This window comes from Eupeodes corollae, chromosome 1, assembly GCF_945859685.1.
Source record: "Eupeodes corollae chromosome 1, idEupCoro1.1, whole genome shotgun sequence".
Classification (NCBI taxonomy): domain Eukaryota; kingdom Metazoa; phylum Arthropoda; class Insecta; order Diptera; family Syrphidae; genus Eupeodes; species Eupeodes corollae.
In genome coordinates this window covers 144,027,191-144,046,307 of record NC_079147.1, presented here as the reverse complement: position 1 = coordinate 144,046,307, position 19,117 = coordinate 144,027,191, and the positions used below count along the sequence as shown (strand labels likewise).

Here is a 19,117-nt window from a genome sequence, read left to right as displayed (position 1 = left end):
CACGCATACAAAATCAAGATGACTCAACAATTGAAGCTTATGGACCATTTGATGCCACAAATGTTCTCCGATTGGGCTCTGGAGAAGCTGCGCTAAGATGATCAATTACCCTCTTTAGCGACGTAACTGATTTTTGGCTCATTAGGTTCGTCAATAAGCAAAATAGCGTTACGGAAAAAAAAAAAGAGTTGGAATGCCGGCCGGCGGCGAGGCAGTGGCGTTTTTGACAATAATACCCCTAATTTTTCCAATTTTGCTGCCATACTTTTGATGTCTGGAGTTTTTCCGGACCTTTGAAAGATACAAGAAATCATACCACTTCCAAAAAATGCTAAAGGAACTGAATATAGACTTATATTAATTCTAACTTATTTGATCAAGGTTTTTGAGAAAACTTTACAGGTAGAAATCAGCGAAATTTTTGCTCACTCCAAAACTACCTTGGTTCCAGAAAAAGCACAGCTGGATAAGGGCTATTGAACTCTATTAGTCTTACTTGATTTTTCTATAAGACTTTTGACATTGGCAACTATGTCATTCTGTGTTAAAACTCATGGAGCTGTTTTATTTCTCTGCAAGTTCCGCTAAGCTTGAAAATTCTTATTTGACTGACAGAAAACAAGCAGTTCAAATTGGTGGCTGTTTTTCCACGTAATTCGTCCGGTGTTCCTCAAGGGTCGACATTGGGTCCTGTACTATTCTGTATCAATGTCAATAAACTTAAAGATTTGAATAAATAATGTTAATGTCATCTGTATGCCGACGAATTTTAACTTTACTACAGTTGTCCTGGGCTCATTGATTATGGCTCTTGCAATATTAATGAAGCCATTGACAAAATTTCAAACTGGTTTCAGTTAAATGGTCTTTTCTTGAACTATAAAAAACCAAAATGAGTACTGATTTCTAAAATTATCCTTATGCCCAATTTCATAAACAACTTTTAAACATTTAGCAAGAATTTAAACTGTAAAATGGGATATTTTGGTTTCACCAAGCGTTTTTAAAGTAAATAAGCTTTTAAACCCCTTTTAAAACTAAATGCCCGTTTTTGGCTCATTAAATATTAAAAGTGTCATTAAAAAATGAAAATAACAGGTTGACAGCTGATGTTTTACTTCGTAAAATGTTTATTCTCAATATTTTTAGATACGGATAGTTAGAACTGGCCCTTAACGCCACCTGTGCTCTAGTGATGCTAACACAAATTAGAACTGGTATCTATTGATTTGAAGAAATATTGAGATCTCGTTTCAGAAAGTGTTTGGTTTTGAATGAATGCACATTGTAATGAGGGGTACAGCATTCCACATTCGTGTAGTGCAGCTAAAAAAAGAATTTCTGTACTGTATAGTACGACCGAAATTGGGCTCAAGGGTAAACTGATGGGCATTCCCTAAAGAACGAGTATTACGGTTGAATTGTTTGAAGGGAGGAATGCAACTGGCTATTTAATTGGAGCATTGCTTATTAGAAGTAGCGATAAAATAATGAGAAAGTTGAAACCTTACAACCGGTCACCTATCATTTTTAGAGCTCTCTTTTGAATTCTGTCCAAGAGACTCAAGTGGGTTATAGGAGCACCTCCCCAAATATGGGAATTGTACTCAAGTTTTGGACGAATATAGACTTTATAAATTATAGCCTGATCAGAAGGGGTAAAAAAACTTCTTGCATCGTCGGAGAAAACCTAAACACTTAGCAGCATTTTTGGCGATAATGGTGAATGGTGTCCTTGTTTACAACGCCATAGAATTTTAAACTGTCCGAAAATTTTTGAGCAGTAACCAACAGCAAAAGTTTACATTTTTTTTTTGTTGAAAAAGATTGTTTTAAATGATCTCTTGTTTTCAATTCTAAAATAAAAGTTCATATTCTCTGTCATCTGTTTTTGTACCAATTTCTTAAGTATTTCAACTGTGTTAACAAACAACTTTTCGTCGAAAATTGTCAGCCGATTTTTACCCAAAAAATGTCTAATATTTGGATAAAATTAAACAGTCAATTTATAAAAAGTTGAAAATTGTCACCTTATTGGATGCTATTAAAATCCTTTTGACAGTTCGAGGCTAATATTAGAAGATCTTCCAATCGTATATATTTAGTTTTACTAATGTCGTAAGGCCTGTGCGTAATTCACACTAAACTCAAAATATCGCTTCAAGTGCAAGTATTGCTGATGTTCCGAATTTATTTATTTCTGCTAGTTCCCAACAATTTAAAGTATATTGCTCCCTTTTGGTCGTCGACGATTGAAGACCTTACTTGCACGATATTTATTTGGAATAGCACGTTTCGAGTTCACATGTTCATGATATCTTTTTACACAATTGTGGCAATGTTCGAACTTTATCTATACCCATATTATAAAATTGAAAAGTTTATTTGTTTGCTTGTTTGAACGTGCTAATCTCAGAAACTACTCGTCCGATTTAAAAAATCTTTCAGTGTTATATATCCCATTTATTGAGGAGAACAATAGGTTACATAACTTCACTAATACCAGCGGAGCTTCTTTTAAAGAATGTTTCAAAATCGGCGATTAATTTTTTCCCTATTGAGAGCTCCCACTGGGTTCTATACAGAGTATAGAGCTTCAAGTACTTTGAAACTAAAAAATAATACTTAATTATAAGTTTTGCAGCGGCTTGAGAAAATTTCATTATCATTTTAAATACTTAGCCTCAATCAAGTTTCTGCAACCACGTCATATGCCTTTTCGGTCTTTACTTTCAATCAAAGTTTTTTTTTTTAAATATTATACTAGTGATAGAAGAAGGAGTCATGGTTTACAATAATCTCAAGTCTCATGCGTCGTCGTCGTAAGCTCTGTCGTCGTAGAGTGGTTATTGAACGTTGAAAATTGAAGCGAAGCCATAATAAACTATTTGCTCACACACAAATGTGGATTTGTGACGTTAATGGGGCATATCTCAACTGATCTCCAATTGCTGATCAATCAGCTCAGCGGATTTTAAATTGATGTTGAACGAGTATATACCAAAATGTCTGCTAGCAATGATTGACAGTTGTTGTTACTATAGTGTATTGCATGCTGCATAACAAATGAATTATTATAATAAATTTATGTAAGTCTTTTGACTTATAGTTCAACTAAGTCCAAGTAAACAACTGGTGCTGGACGATGTCGATGTCAATGGTGGACGATCGATAATATGGTGATGTTGATGGTGGTGCTGGAGTATGGTCAATTATTTCGTGGAATTATTGTGCGAATGATATTTTTTGTATTATTTGCCATTTGACATGATGGATTTTGAATTTCAAAGTAAACGTATGACGTTAATAATATTTGTTTATTCAAGTGAAAAAAGAAATAAAGTCAACGCAATGTAGAGATATAAGCACTAAGCAGCTGGTCGAATGAAGAGTGCAAAGACTTAATTTTTATTGAGAATTTTGGCAACTCATAAAAAAACCGTAAAAATGTAATTCAACAGAAACATAGTCATGTTGTTATAGGGAAACCATTTGATAATGATGCATCTAATAAATTGATAAAATAAATTAAGACTTAAATAAGAAGAAGCCAAACTAAACATACATTTTGGTAAATCAATAGTTTTTAGAACTATTTCTTTGTGCTTGGTATGAAACGAATGGAGGTAGCCTAAGATTGGAAACCCAATTCGAACGAAGTCTGTCAAAATAACTTGATGATAAAAGATAATCGCCTAAACTTAGTGTCCTTAAAAAGAAAAAAAAATATTTCATTTGTTGCCAGCTATCACATTTCTAACATAAAACTCTTTCATTTTCAACCATAACTGGCAGGTTATGTCTCTAAGCCTTTTCGGCTATCTCATTTTACCTGTTTATTTCAAGTTGAATTACTAGCAATCAGAGAAGCTTGGAAAATACTCAAATCACACTCAATACCAAAACAGAAAAACGACTATCTGCTATGGCTATTAATTCGGGCACAACATCCTCCGACAATCCAACAATGTTGGGACAAACTTTCTACCCTAAGTACAACATCGGTGTCACTCTTATTTGGGTTTCAGTTCATAGTGGCATTGATCAAAATGAACTGGCTGATGAATTGGGCAGGCCAGGATCGGTCCTTCATATGTCACTTGCGAACAGGGTAAATAATCCTCTTGGAGTAATGCAGGACAACATTTTCTCAATTTTTCTGACAACCGCAGGTGGAACAGTCTAACGGACTAAGCCATATCCAAGAAGATATAACCTATCTATAACAACAACCGTTCTTTTGAGCTTTTATGCAGACTCATGCATGATATAGCAAGGATCACTGCAATATGCACTGGCCGCTTAATCAAGTTGAAGAAACTGTTACTATTGTAATCTTGAAAGTTACGACAGGCGTTATTTGAGCAAGGTCACTTGGAACCGATAATGAAAAAATAAGTAACACAATGAAGTGTGATAAGGAAAATGAGCCCCAAACAAAACAGCAAGAACTCAAAAGTGATCTTAACATCGGATGTTTCTAATGTGAAAGTTCAGGAGGACCTTAACTATTTCTCCGGTGGAAGTGCAGGATGACAAAAAAAGAATGTAAAATTTTTGTTTGAGGTATCTTTGTGGATTCTTCTATCTTGTTCCTGCTTTATCCATGTATTTAAGCTTTCAGTTTACAGGAGTAAAGACATACTTCCATTCGTTTGTAGGCATTTCTTTCCGCAGCGGATACCTCATCATCAAGGCTGAATTTGCCAACATAAGCCTAATACACGCGCATGCCCCAAAGAAGGAGAAAGATCAAGACACCAAAGACATATTCTTCGAGTTCTTGGACAAGATATATGAGCAGTGCCCTAGCTATGACATTAAAATCATCTTAGGAGATTTTAACGCCAAGCTAAGAACAGAAGACATCGTTGGTGGCACAATCAGGAGATACAGCCTGCACGACACCACCCCCGACAACGGTTTCAGGCTGATCGATTTTGCTGAAGGGTGAGACGTTTTGGTAGCTAGCAGGCAGTTCACACACCTCAATATACACAAGGGGACATGGAAATCTCCTGATCTCTGTCAACCAGATCGACCACATTGCGATCGAGGCACGACACTTCCAGGATATTCGAACATTCCTCGGACCACTACCGTGGCAACATTGCCTTGCAGCCATCAGAGATGCCACCTCTGAAGTGCTAGGTTTCACACGGCCTCAACAAAGAAACGCCTGGTTTGACAACGAATGCCCGTAAGCGCACGCAGCGAAACAAGATGCAAACAAAACGGCGCTGCACAGAAGGACCAGAGCTGCTCGCAAGCTCTACGACCATAAGAGGAGAGAGGAACACCGGCTTCTTACATGGAAAAATAGAGAGAGCACGAGAAGCACGCGATCGAGGAAATAGAGGTGTGACATCCCTCTATTTCCTCGATCAGGAATGAGGTTCGTAAATTTTACCAAAAGGTAAAAAAAAACCTCCCAAGGGTACCATCCACGAACCGAAGCCTGTAAGGACCATCAGGGGAACATCGTAGTGGAACCGGACTCTATGTTGGGAATATGAAAAGACCACTTCTCCAAATTATATAACGGCTATGACGAACCGAATTCCGCAGTAAGGGAGATAGAACCACTAAACCTCGGTGACGCAGATCAACAATTCATACCGACCTTGACGACGTGAAGATAGCTTTATCTTAACTTAAGTCAAACAAAGTCGCTGCTGGAGCTGACGGCATTGCTGACGAACTATTCAGAGCAGCAGCGATGACTTGGTAGTTTGTGCAGAATGACGATGGAGAATGCACGCTGCTCTATCAAGGTCGGAAAAGATCTTACCGATGCATTTGATGTCAAAAAAGGTTTTAGACAAGGCGATAAGACAGTCATGCGACTTTTTCAACATAGTTCTGGAAAGAATTGTGCAAAACTCAACCGTCAACACTAGGGGCACAATCTTCCAAAGGTCCATCCAATTACTCGGATACGCAGATGATATTTACATAACTGGAAGATCAAAGCGTGATGTCAGTGGAGCGTTTTTGAGCATTGCGACGGAAGCGAAGAAGATGGGTTTAGTGGTCAATGAGGGCAAGTCCAAGTATATGCTGCCATTAAAAAAGGACACTGAATAACGACGTCTGGGACAAAACGTCAACATAAACAGCTATATCATTGAGGTAGTTAAGGACTTTGTCTACCTAGGAACCGCTATTAACACAGACAACGACACCAGCGCTGAAATCAAACGAATAATAACTCGTGCAAATCGCTGCTTATTTGGACTTAGAAGGCAATTGAGAAGTAAATACCTCTCTCGAGCGTCTAAAATCACCATCTATAAGACACTCATCATACCTGTTCTCATTTATGGCGCTGAGGCCTGGACCCTGTCAAAGAAAGATGAGAGCGTCTTAGGATTCTTCGAGAGAAAAATTCTTCGGGTGATTTTTGGTCTCGTACGCATAGATGGAGAATGGAGTAGAAGAAATAACGACGAACTTTACGGGCTGTACAGTGACACTGACCTAGTTAACAGAATTAAAGTCCAACGGCTTAGATGGGTAGGTCATGTAGAGCAAATGAACATCAACGCTCCAGCTCAGGAGGTCTTCAAATCTAATCCCGAGGGACGGCGCAGTAGAGGAAGACCGCGACTCAGGTGGCGTGCAAAACTGGTGACAGCTAGCTAGGGACTGTGCTGGCTGGAGACGCATGTTGGGTTCACGCCCTGGTCCGTCCAAAACTGTAGCGCTACCTTAAGTAAGTAAGAAGAAGTTGTTCCTGGTCAATTGGCAAAAGATAAAAGCTTCAAAAATGACAGTTGGCTTCATAACGGGCTATTCAAAATTGATAAGACGCTCATCAAACAATAAACCAATTCTAAGTTATGCTATATGGCTTGTGGCACAATATTGTTGAAACCACATGTCGTACAAGTCTATAGCTTCTGATTCGGGTCAAAAAATGTTTATTTTCACCCGACCGATGAAACATTGAGAAAATGCGGTCTTAAAGTTACAGACACTGACTACACAATTTTGGAAGATAATTTTTTCAGGCATTGCTCATACGAGTACGTATACGTTTAGCATGATAAAAATCTAAACTTAACTTTATAAATTGACAATGACAGTTCGATAATAAGTGATAGGATGTGTTCACAAATTAAATTCAAAACTGTCAAGTCCCTACTGGAAAACTTGGTATATTGACTGCTACATTTTATTAACAATTAAACAGTCAACACAAATGATCGTTGACAATTCGCAGACATTTTATAAGAATAGTCAATTTATTTTTTGGCTGTATTGCTATTAATGTGTACGTTGGTATTTTTTTGCAAGGTTAAAAAACTTATATTAGTTTCAGGAACATAACGATCACTATTGAAATATAATTAATTAAAATTATCAGCGAAATAAAATCTCAGAAACTTAGCTTAGAAAATCAAAAAGTTCTTAATTTACGGGGGCTCTTTATCAATTTATGTGTCCAAGGGTTATATCGAGCAAATTTTTAATAATGACAGATAATTGTTATTGAATGATAACTGGCCAAAATTGGATTGGTCTTTGTATTAACATAGCCTTTATCCAATCAGTTAAATTTCATCATTATATAAGCATCAAAAGTGTTGCTTATAAATAATTACATATAGAAGAAAAGTAGGTTGTTACCACGCCCTCTAAACGTATACTTTACGATTGTTTACATTCGCCGTTTAATATACTTCAATCACTTCTACTCTGTTAAATATCATCATTTTACAAGAATCATAAGTATTTCATATAAACAAATAGAAGAAAAGTGGGTGGATACCACACCTCTTCGTTATAAAATTTCATATTTTCGATTTTGGTCTTTATATGCACATCGAACCCTTGCATTCTGCTCAATTTTATTGTTGTGTAACACTTGGAAGTATTACATTAACCTCATATCTCATTTAATAAAATGGGCGGATATAACGCCTCTGATTGCAACATTTGTGTACCTATATTGTTTTTTGTATAATCATATGCTCTACTCCAATGAATTTCATTATTGTCAACACTAAGAAGTGTTAATTTTAACTCATGCTTTGTATATTTTTGTGGGTGGATGCCATCATAATTTTGACGATGGATAACAGATGTTTGCAATTTCTTAAGTGCTGTATCTAAAAACTCCTTTTGGCTTTGGAACTTAAATTTAGTAGGGTACATTTCATCAACTAGCTTTATAAGTGTTGTAAATTTGAAGTTTTTGGCTTGATTTGTTCTGTACTTAGAGGAAGGTCTAAAATGGCTTTACTATTAGTAAATTCCACTTCTTCTATTTAAGACTGTCTACAGCTTTAATGTTCAATCACTTATGCAAATCAAATTTAAATTAGTTTTTTTTCTGTGCAATTCACTCTTTTAAAATGTCAATCAATTCCAATGTGATTTTCTATTCATTTAATATGACACTTTCAAAAGTGGAATATGTCATGTCATGTCTATCATCTGCTATTTCTGCAAAAGCAACCTTTACGAATATAAGACTACTTGTTTCTTAACCATTTATTTCTATTGTTTTTTCAGTCTCCCATTTAAATAAAAATGAAATGGCTGTCTATCATCTTGCATCAAAATCCCTCAAAACCCCACCTAGAAAACGTCAATTTCCTTCTATTTTCCCCACTTGATGCCCGATCAGATCAGAAATCAACAATATTACGTACAAACGAACGAAGATAGAAACTTTATGGTATATGTACGAAAACACCTTCACTCAATGATGGCAATATATGGTAGAAGTAGATAACATGCAGATGGTTTATATCTTTCAAGACATGGTGAAGCCCTCCTTTCCTAACTATTCACTTTTATATAGTTCTGTTGTACCTACCTATAAAATGTAAACAATAAAAGCTGTGGATGAGACTTTGAATAGAAGTGCATTTTACAATGGAGCGCACATGGGTGCATTCAGCATTTGTAGGTTGTTAATAAAAATGTACTTTTATAGTACTGAACATACGTTCCGTTCACTGTACTGTGAAAGGTATAGATGCATGTTGTCAGATACGTAATAGATTGTTTAAATGTGCGGCTAAATTATTGTCTGAAATACCAAGGAGTGTGCAGTGCATTGAAGTGAGAAACATTTCGTTTTTGTTTGACTTTATTGATTCTGGGAAAATCATTGCATCCGCAAACGTATAAATCATATAAGAACACATGTATTTTATCATAAGTTATATCCTTACGTATTTACGTGATCGTACGTTAACTTATTACTGTTTTCAAAATTTTAAAATTACGTGTTGTCTTAAGTCAGAATTAAAAAAAAAACCTTGCGTAATGTTGAATTACGTTACATTATGTAATAGCAAAGAGTTTTCCAATAAAATATTTGACAGCTGTCACTTTGGAAGGTGTAATCTTTTGGCATTTGACAAGTGCTTTAAAAATAGAACGATACTGACTCCATTAAGACTGTTAAAATCTACAGCAAATATGGGGAGCATTTCAAAGTCAGTGCCCAGTTTTGCAAGAAAAGTTTTCTGAAAGTTTTACTTTTCGAAGAGAGATCAAGCAATTCAGATTTAAAATAATTATGTCAGTACCTATACGTAACGTTAAGTTTATTAAATTCCGTAAAACACATTATGTATTTTTTTTGTATTCAAAATTAATCATTCACATTTAATGCAATAGTCGTTGAACGCCATACGAAAACACGACAGAAGTATTTGGAATTGTGTATTGCGTTCAACGCCAATTGACGTTTTTTTATTATGTGGAATGCATTCATTTAGTGACATTTATCTTAATAAAGTTATCTTAAATGGGTGAACACAATGGATACGTAATTGTAATTGGAAAAGCTGTCAAAATATTGAATACACACAAATCAAATGTTACGAACTCCACGCAACTAAAGTCGGTACTGCAAAGGTTCACCAACTTGTAACTTTTTCGTGCAGAAATTTTGACATTTCAAAACAATATGACATTTTTGAACAATATGATACATGTCAGTGTTTTTGATTGTTTATTTTTATTTCATCGTTGAACGATATTGGATGAGAATTTAAAAAATATTCAAGTCGTTAGAGAACCTGAGGTTTTGTGGAACTTGGATAACAAAAGCAAAATATGAAATTTCAAAAAGCTGCATGTTTCATTGTGGGAAAGTAGAAAAAAGTAAGCACGTCACTTTTTGACAACTTTTTCAGCTGCAGAATGCAGTTCATGTTGCAATTGTCGATTACAAAATTACAATTGGCAACCAACTCGTAGCAGAAAGGAATTGCAAAACGTTAGAGAATTGTTAAATGTATAAGAAATTAAGTAGAACGTTTTTTTTTTAATTTGAAGTTTAAATTAAGCTTTTAATTCAAAACTGTATGAAGACGAGGCTTAAAGCAAAAGTGTTTGAATTTCGTTATAAGAAATTAAGTAGAACGTTTTTTTTTTTTTAATTTGAAGTTTAAATTAAGCTTTTAAATCAAAACTGTATGAAGACGAGGCTTAAAGCAAAAGTGTTTGAATTTCGTTATAAGAAATTAAGTAGAACGTTTTGTTTTTTTTAATTTGAAGTTTAAATTAAGCTTTTAAATCAAAACTGTATGAAGACGAGGCTTAAAGCAAAAATGTTTGGATTTCGTTAAAGAAGAGATAGAAAATAACTCTTCGTTGTATGGTATTGTGAACCCAACCAGATTTATTGCAGATGTTTCCTATGATTTTGGTGCTGCTTCCTTTCTCATCCACACGAATCCACTAAGTTACCGCTTCTTAAACGCATTCAAATGATCTGATTTCGGTGAATCTTGCTAAAATATTAGGTGAGGTAAACTCCAATGAATCGGTTCTCAGAACTACACAACATTCTTCTCAAAGAAAACTAAGACAGACCAAGAACGTAAACGGACGCACTGCGCTCGCGCCTTTGTTGATGAAGAGTGACCCAATGAGGACTTTCGCGTTAAGACACTGAAGAAGCCACCATCTTTTACAGCCAGTACCCGGCCTAGTACGTCAACTCATCGGTGTTTTGTATACCTACAGATGATGTGCATGAACCAATCTTCGAACCTATGCTCTCTACCAACGGACCAAGCTTGTGGGCTTATGGTCTAATCTTGCATGGAGAGAAAGGTTGTGGATATGAGTGCAGGGTATTTCAAGGACGAACAAACTCAGGAAACATCCAATTTGACACGTGGGGTGTATTATCCCACTCCACCCAACTAGAAAAAAGATGTTCAAGCCTGTGAGCCTGCATACAAGACAATTGAAATTGTCGTGACTGTAGTTGAAAATTAGGCTAAGCAACGCAAGGCTCTCAACGACAAGAAAATATGACGCAGACAAAAAAACAGCTTTACTGGATGGGATCCAAAACCCCTAAAAGGAAAGGAGAAGCTAGCCCTGAGCAGATCAGATCACAGACTGAAGACTTTAACAGAGAACACAGATGAATAACAAAACGACAACAATAGCTGGGGAGTGTAAGGAACTCCCAGTCAACTAAACACTTTCGACAAGCTCAAGATCAAGCAACACAAACTTGTGGACGAAATTCAAGGCATCCCAAGCTCAGAGATGCCAGCAAGTAGCCATCGCCGACTTCGGCAGCTGCTGGAGCTGAGAATCCTAAAAGAGGTCAATGAAGTGATTGTAAGGAACAGCAACCTAACGACACTGTCCGATACTCAAAAATTTGACCTGCGAGGATGATAGAACTCTAGATTAGGTCACAGAGTTTATCCGCTCAACAGCGGTAACTTGGTCAAATGCTGATATCCTTCTTTTAGACATAAAGAAGAACAGGAATCTTTCACTTTAAGCTTGATTTTCTAGAAATAATATATTATGTACATGTACCTTTTTCTCCTAATGCTATTAAAAGAGTTTTAAATCGTTGTACATAAAATATCCTTTTTATTAAGTTATATTTATTTGCTCAATAGATATTTTAAGAGAATTTTTCACCATCTATCTATTCCATATAACATAACAAAAAAGGAAATGATGGCATTCAGAAATTTTTGGAATGTATCTGCAAAAGGGTTTTCCAATAAAAATTGGTCGATATTATGTTGAAATGAAATAAAAACAAATGCGGTTGAGGCATTAATGGAATTCTTTTTTTTTTATTATTATTTGAAAGGTATTTACATATGTAGAATTTCATATTGCACGAGTGTGTAATATCTGTCCTTTAAAATTACACGGGTCGAAAAGGACTTATTCCACAGAAATTTAAGAGCTTATTGGAATATACAAAAGAAACACGGTCGGTGGTGTTGTCTTCTGTGCGAAATATAACCTTACCTTGAAATTATTTACGGATACATGGGTTCATTTGCATCATATACAACGTACGTTCATCCTGTTGGTGCCACACAACGTCCACGTGCCTTGTGGTTAATACTGAAACAAAAAAAGAAATTCGTAATCAGTGATATGCAACTATAGTGATAGATTTGGTGATGGCAATGACATATTACTGCAGTAAGGAACATTTCGTTTGTGAGATTTCATCATGCTATCAAGATTTCATCATACAATCAAAAGAACGAGTAACATTTAAAGGATTCGTGGAATGAGTCCTGATGTTGTAAAATGCCATTTGTTTCTCTTTAAACATGATTTCAGGTAACAATGACGAATAAATTCAAATTCACATGAGATTATAGTAGTCAAAATAGCAACTAAATTAACTAAACTTAGTACAGACCCTGAGGACATTATTATTAACAAGTGATATAAAAGTCCCAAAATCTCAAAAGTAGGCATAAAAAGCTTTTTACAAGAAACTGATAGATAGATAATAGATTTTTATAGATTTAAATATTATTTTACAATTATTACATAAATATTATATTACAAAGCGTCAGAAGTCTTCATTCATAATTCTGCATAGTTATGGAGCTTGGAGACATCTCATTCAGCATACTAAGAACTTTTTCCTCTGATAAAAAATCACTTCCAAAAATATTTCTTCAAGTTTCACTTAAAGCTGGACACGTTTTGACGAAATGTATGACGTTCTCTCTTTCTGCTAAATTACAAATAGTACACTCCAGTGGTAAATCGGGTCTGTGCGGTATGAAGTTCAGGTTGAGCAGTTTGCTTTTTAACTTGACTATTGTAGCAATGACGTTTACCTTGTTTGCATCATGGTTGTAGTTCCTTTCTAGGAGATAAAGTTGTTCTGAACAAGGACCCAACTGCTTCAGCTGCAAATTCTGCTCTACACTTCTCATCTACGGCTGCTATGCCTTGTGAATAAGAGCTGGACTGTGCGATACATTTTCAACATTTAAATTAAAATTTAAATTGCATCCTTCTGCTAGGTTCGACCACTCACTGTTCCAGTGATTTTGATTTTCTACAGCTCTAATTAATAATTTTCTAACAAGTCGGTATTCGTTCATACTAAAAACGTGCAATCTTTATAAATAGAGGTGATAGTCCGGTTTCCAGCATAATCATGTAATTTTGAGTATTTTTTGGCAGACGAAATATTCTCTACCGTGTAAAACTTTTTGCATACCCATACTTGTGAGCCATACAAAAGGATACTTTCTGCAACTGCTTTAAATACCTTATATTTACTACTGTGAGCTATGTTTTCGTTTCTTAAGATTATGTTTTCCCCTTTCTTAAAGATCATCAACTTACATTTTTGACTGTAAGATTCCAAAGACAGCAGTAGTGGTATACTCTATTTATCATAAGTTGTAGTGCTTCGGGAGAATACGCAAAAATTACTATATCAGCAAACATTATTGCCTGAGCACGAAATCTTGCTAAATCAACATCATCTGGAACGTCATCTACAAGGTCATCATTGAAAAGCGAAAACAAGATGGGACTCAATGTACACCGCTGTCCCGAGGTGGTTGTGAACAAATCATAAGGCTCAGCTCCGTTCCACACTGCAGCCTATGTTCCTCAATGCAGCTCTTCTAGAACGCGTCCAAACTTCAGAGACAAGCCCAGACCATATATGTAGCTTGTAGAATAAAGCAACTATGTTGATTGAGTCGAATGCTGCTTTGAAGTCAATAAAGAATGTATACAATTTTCTCCCCTGTTTAATAAAGCTTTCAGCTAGCCTGCTGACAATGAAAATATTATCTATTGTAAAGTACCCTGATCAAAAGCCTGCTTGAGTCTCTTTTAACAGGTTCTATCTGCAATCCTAGTTGTGAATCTTTTCTGTAACAGGGTTGTAAAAATCTCATAAGTCAAATTAGGAAAAGAAATTCCACGATAGTTCGCTGCATCCAACAAGGATCTTTTTTTGTGTATCGGGAAGATTCTAGCGTCTCGAAATTCAATTACGGAAATATTCCCCTCAAATACTCCATTACCATACGTTCTTTAAACATGACTGTTTCGTATTTATAAAACTCAACAGGAATACCAATGGCACCCGCCACTTTTCGATCTTTTAGGAGATCCTAGAGTTAATTCCACTTCTTGAAGGTTAATTTCCGTATCTAGGATTTCGTTGTTGAATCCAGGTATCGCATAGTGAAAATTTGTTTGAATGCTACTTGGATTCCATAATTCTATGAAATAGAATGTTTGCACATAGTTTCTTATGCACTGCGAATTGTTTACATTCAATTCCCACGCAAGTTTCCAAAAATTGGTGGCGTTTTGCACGTTGTCAGTTCTTCTTCATAATTATTATTTTTGTTTTTACTTAGTTCCTTATATTGTGAGTTGGCCGCTAAGTAATTTCTTCTAAATAATCCTTGGGAGTTCCGGAAATTTCCCAACCATGCAAAGGATTTCTTACGGGCTTTTTGAAGTTCTTCATCAAACCAATGCTCCTTTATAAATGTGCACCATTTTCCACAGCCTTGTTGTTGAGGGTAAGATGAATTTATAATTTGTTCTTACATAGGGAAATCTACATTTTGGTGTGATTGAATTTCAAATCAAGTTTTTCTAATATTGTGTCTGTTGCAGGTTCCAAAATCGAAGAATTAGAAGTGATAAGGTCCGAAATCGAGTTTTACGTTTGAAAATTTGATTTGCCAGTCGTCGTTGTCAAATGTGATAAGCTGATTGTTGTAGTAGTATTTAAAAACGAGGGAGAAGCAGGAGGTGTTTCCACTAAAGCACCTCTCCTTATTCAGACGGCAGCGGACGAATTCTCGAGATGGAATCAACGGTGGTGTCTAAAGTTCCAGTAAGGTTGAACTACTTAGTGAACACCTTATAGGTCTTCTACGACATATTCGGAGCACAGGCCTATAAGCGGTTGTTCATCCGGCTCCCAGTCCTTCGTTATACTAAGGATCTGGGCCTCCAGGTTGGGGGTTATGCCGACTTCCTGACTACGTAAAAAATACCTTAGTTGCGAAGCACAAACATGCCTTGGATACGGACGGATTTACTGTTGACAACCCAAGCAAACGAAGTAAGGACAACGAACTTCGGATTTGTACGTGGAATGTTAGGTCCTTAACAGGCCACGTGCAGACGAACAATTACCGGAAGCCCTAAACTGCTGCAAGGCAGATATTACCGCCATCCAAGAAGTGCGATGGGATGGACCGGCCAACGCAAACTAAAAGACTGCGATATATACTACGGCTTACCACACTATTTGGGCGTGGATTTGTTGTTGGAACTAGACTCAGGCAAAAAGTCTAGAGTTTCAGTGTGAGCGAGCGCATGACGACAATCCGCATCAAGGCTAAATTTGTCAACATAATCCTAACATGAACGCATGTTCCAACAAAGGAAAAAGATGAAGATACCAAAGACATATTCTTCGAGCTCTTGGACAAGACAGATGAGCAGTGACCTGGTTATGACATTAAAATTATCTTAGGAGATTTTAGCGCCAAGCTAGGAAGAGAAGACATCTTTGGTGGCACAATCGGGAGATACAGCCTGCACGACACCACCTCCGACAACGGATTCAGGCTGATCGATTTCGCTGCATGGCGAGACGATCTCGTAGCTAGTACGCAGTTCACACATCTTAATATCCACAATCAAGCGTCAACTAGATTGACCACATTACGATCGACACATGACACTTCTCCAGTATTCAGGATGTCCGAGGGGACATTGAGTCGGACCACTAACTCGTTGTAGCCAAAGTAAGGCTACGGATATCCCGATTCAAGCTAAAACAAGGAAGTACTGTGAGAAGACGACGTTAGACGGCTACAATCGCAAGAGACTGTCATGTCCTTTTCCGATCGAGTCTCTAGTAACATCTTAAGCAGTCCTATGCTACCTGCATTAAGCAGTGGCAACATTGCCTTGCAGCCATCAGAGATGCCGTCTCTGAATTGCTAGGTTTCACACGGCCACCACAGCGAAACCCCTGGTTTGACGACGAATGCTGGCAAGCTCAAGCAGCAAAACAACAGGTTTACAAAGCTGCGCTATACAGAAGGAACAGAGTTGCTCGTGAGCTTTTCGAGCAGAAGATTAGAGAGGAACACCGGCTTCTTAGATGGAAAAAAAAATTGAAGAGATAGAGGGATGTCACAACAGGAATGAAGTTCATAAATTTTACCTAAAGGTAAAAAAACCTCCCAAGGCTACCACGAACCGAAGCCTGTAAGGACGATCAAGGGAACATCGTAGTAGAACCACAGTCTATGGTGAGAATATGGAAAGACCACTTCTCCGAATTATATAACGGCGTTGTAAGGGAGATAGAACCACTCAACCTAGGCGACGGAGATCAACAATTCCTTTTACCAGGCCTCAACGAAGTGAAGATGTCTATATCTTAACTTAAGTGAAAGCTGTTGCAGCTGATTGCGCCAGCTACAGAGTTACATGTTTCCTGAACATTGCATATATACATAGTTTGGCTTCAGACCACGAAAGTCCACCATTGACCAAATATTCACATTACGGCAGATCTTGGAGAAAACCCAGGAACTTCAAATCGATACCCACCATCTCTTTATCGATTTTAAAGCCACGTATGACACCATTTTTAGGGAAGAATTCTAGAATGACGATGGAGAATGCACGCTGCTTTATCAAGGTCGGAAAAGATCTTATATATGCATTTAATGTCAAAAAAGGTTTTAGTCAAGGCGATGCACTGTCAGGCGAATTCTTCAATATTCTTCTGGAAAGAATCATGCAAAACTCAACCGTCAACAATAGAGGCCCAATCTTCCAAAGGTCCATCTAATTACTCATGATGTCAGTGGATCGTTTTTTAGCTTTGCGTCCGAAGCGGAGAAGATTTGTTTAGTGGTCAATTAGGTCAATACCAAACATATGCTGTCATCAAAAAAAGGACATTGCCATTCAGAGGTACGGTGCAGTAAAGGAAGACCTTGACTCAGGCGGTAACCGCAGGTGTGTGAAGACCTCAACCAACTTGGTTGAGGCCCATGTCCGCCCCCCCCAACTTAAGTAAGTAAGTCAATGAAATATTGATGAAAGTAAAAATTACTGGATAGCTATCAGAAGTCGTTATTTTATTAACGAGTTTTCAAAAGATTGTCGGGTTAAACTTAAAAGAATTGTATATATGTATATATGAGATATTTATACTAAATGAACTAAATAATTTTAGTTAATTTTAAACTCTTTAAAGAGATGAACATATTGTTAACGATCTTGTTTTTTTTTCGAATCATTTAAAGCTCTTTCGTATATCATTGATGACAAAAGCTAGAATATTTGGACATTTTAACATCAACGATATCTTATATGCAGGATTCCAATACATTTTAAAAGTATAAAAATGCAACTTTAACTTATTTTAAAATTGGTATATTCTCACTAACTCACTTTTCATACTATTATTAATTTTTTTAAAATGTACACAATTATTCTACAAGTCTTTTAACTCATTTGAACCAAGCAATCAAAAGTCAAATGGAATCATTTTAAATCATCACCAATAATTTATAACAAGGTTCTTAACATGATTCAACATATATAAGTTCAAATCTTATTCTGAAATTGCTTGATAACATTTTTTTTTACTTCATATTACTTAATAATTCAAGACTGTTCATCTAAACACTTTAACACCCAATTAAATAAGAAAAATTCTTTGCTGCAAGCCGACGAGTTATTAAAATATTAAATTTCTTCTCTTTTTACAGTGCTTTGATCAATTTAAGTTGTTGCCAATTCACTTTCATTGCAACAATGTTTGCCATTTAATTGAATGCAATTCAATTTTATCGTTTACGCACTCAATTGATTGTGAAATCTACAATGCAAATAGAACGATAATGGTTTTCAAAAGCTCTTTTGAAATCATATACCCTTCAAAAATAGAACAGACAACATACTCTTTGCAATCACTCGAGCGTCACTTAATATTTAACAAGTTGTCAATCTGAATTAATTTGATTGATAAATCTGTTGGTTGAAAATAGACACTTGATGTCACATTAAAAGCGAATTTCCTAACTGATGTATGGCAAAATAATCTCAAAATGATAATTCAAAGAACAGAATTATGATAGAGAATTATAGCTACCTAAATACAGATTGCTTCGTCTAAACAGAAACATCATAGATGATAAATAAATCTTCATTTAGCTCAGACAATTATAATTAAATGTCTATTCAGGAAAATTTATAGTCACTCGATTGGGTATAATAAAATTAAAAAAGACTTATCCAATACTCAATGTTCTATAATAAATACATTTTATTATAATAATGGTGGGTGGCGTATGCCGAACCGCAAATTCGTCATAAAAATGCCATAATAACCTTGAAGAACATTTATGTAGTCTATAAATATAATGTCACTGATAAAATACATAATTGATATCAAAGTTTTTTTTTAACTTTTCTAATAGGTTTTAAATTTTGATTGATAAATCCAAAATGTTCTCGTATAGTATGTTAATATTTCATAAATAATAAGAATTTAAAATGATAACATTAAAACTTCCTTTTTTTTTTGTGAAAATGTAAACAAAATTTCATTCTTATGTTATAAATAATTTAGGTAATTTATTAGGTATTCTTTGAAAGTTGTTTTTGAAAACAAAATGCCAGCCCAGTCATTCCATAAGAGTCACAAAGTTAAAATACAAATTGAATTTATAATGTGGAAAGGAAGAAAGGGATATGGGAAAACTTGTGAAAAACTTTGTCTTTTCTTTTAATTTTAGTAAAGGTATCTATTGTGACCTTTTGAAAGATGTGC

General features: G+C 35.8%; 1 protein-coding gene across 5 annotated transcripts in view; it reads right to left on the bottom strand.

Annotated features, from left to right (window-relative positions):
• Positions 1-19,117, bottom strand: part of LOC129946722 (extracellular sulfatase SULF-1 homolog) — a 336,741-nt gene that overhangs the window by 239,932 nt on the left and 77,692 nt on the right. For all 5 annotated transcript variants that reach the window (XM_056057007.1, XM_056057043.1, XM_056057036.1 and 2 more), the window contains one exon: positions 12,265-12,363. The gene's annotated coding sequence lies outside the window, so the exon portion shown is untranslated. The remainder of the gene's footprint in view (positions 1-12,264; positions 12,364-19,117) is intronic.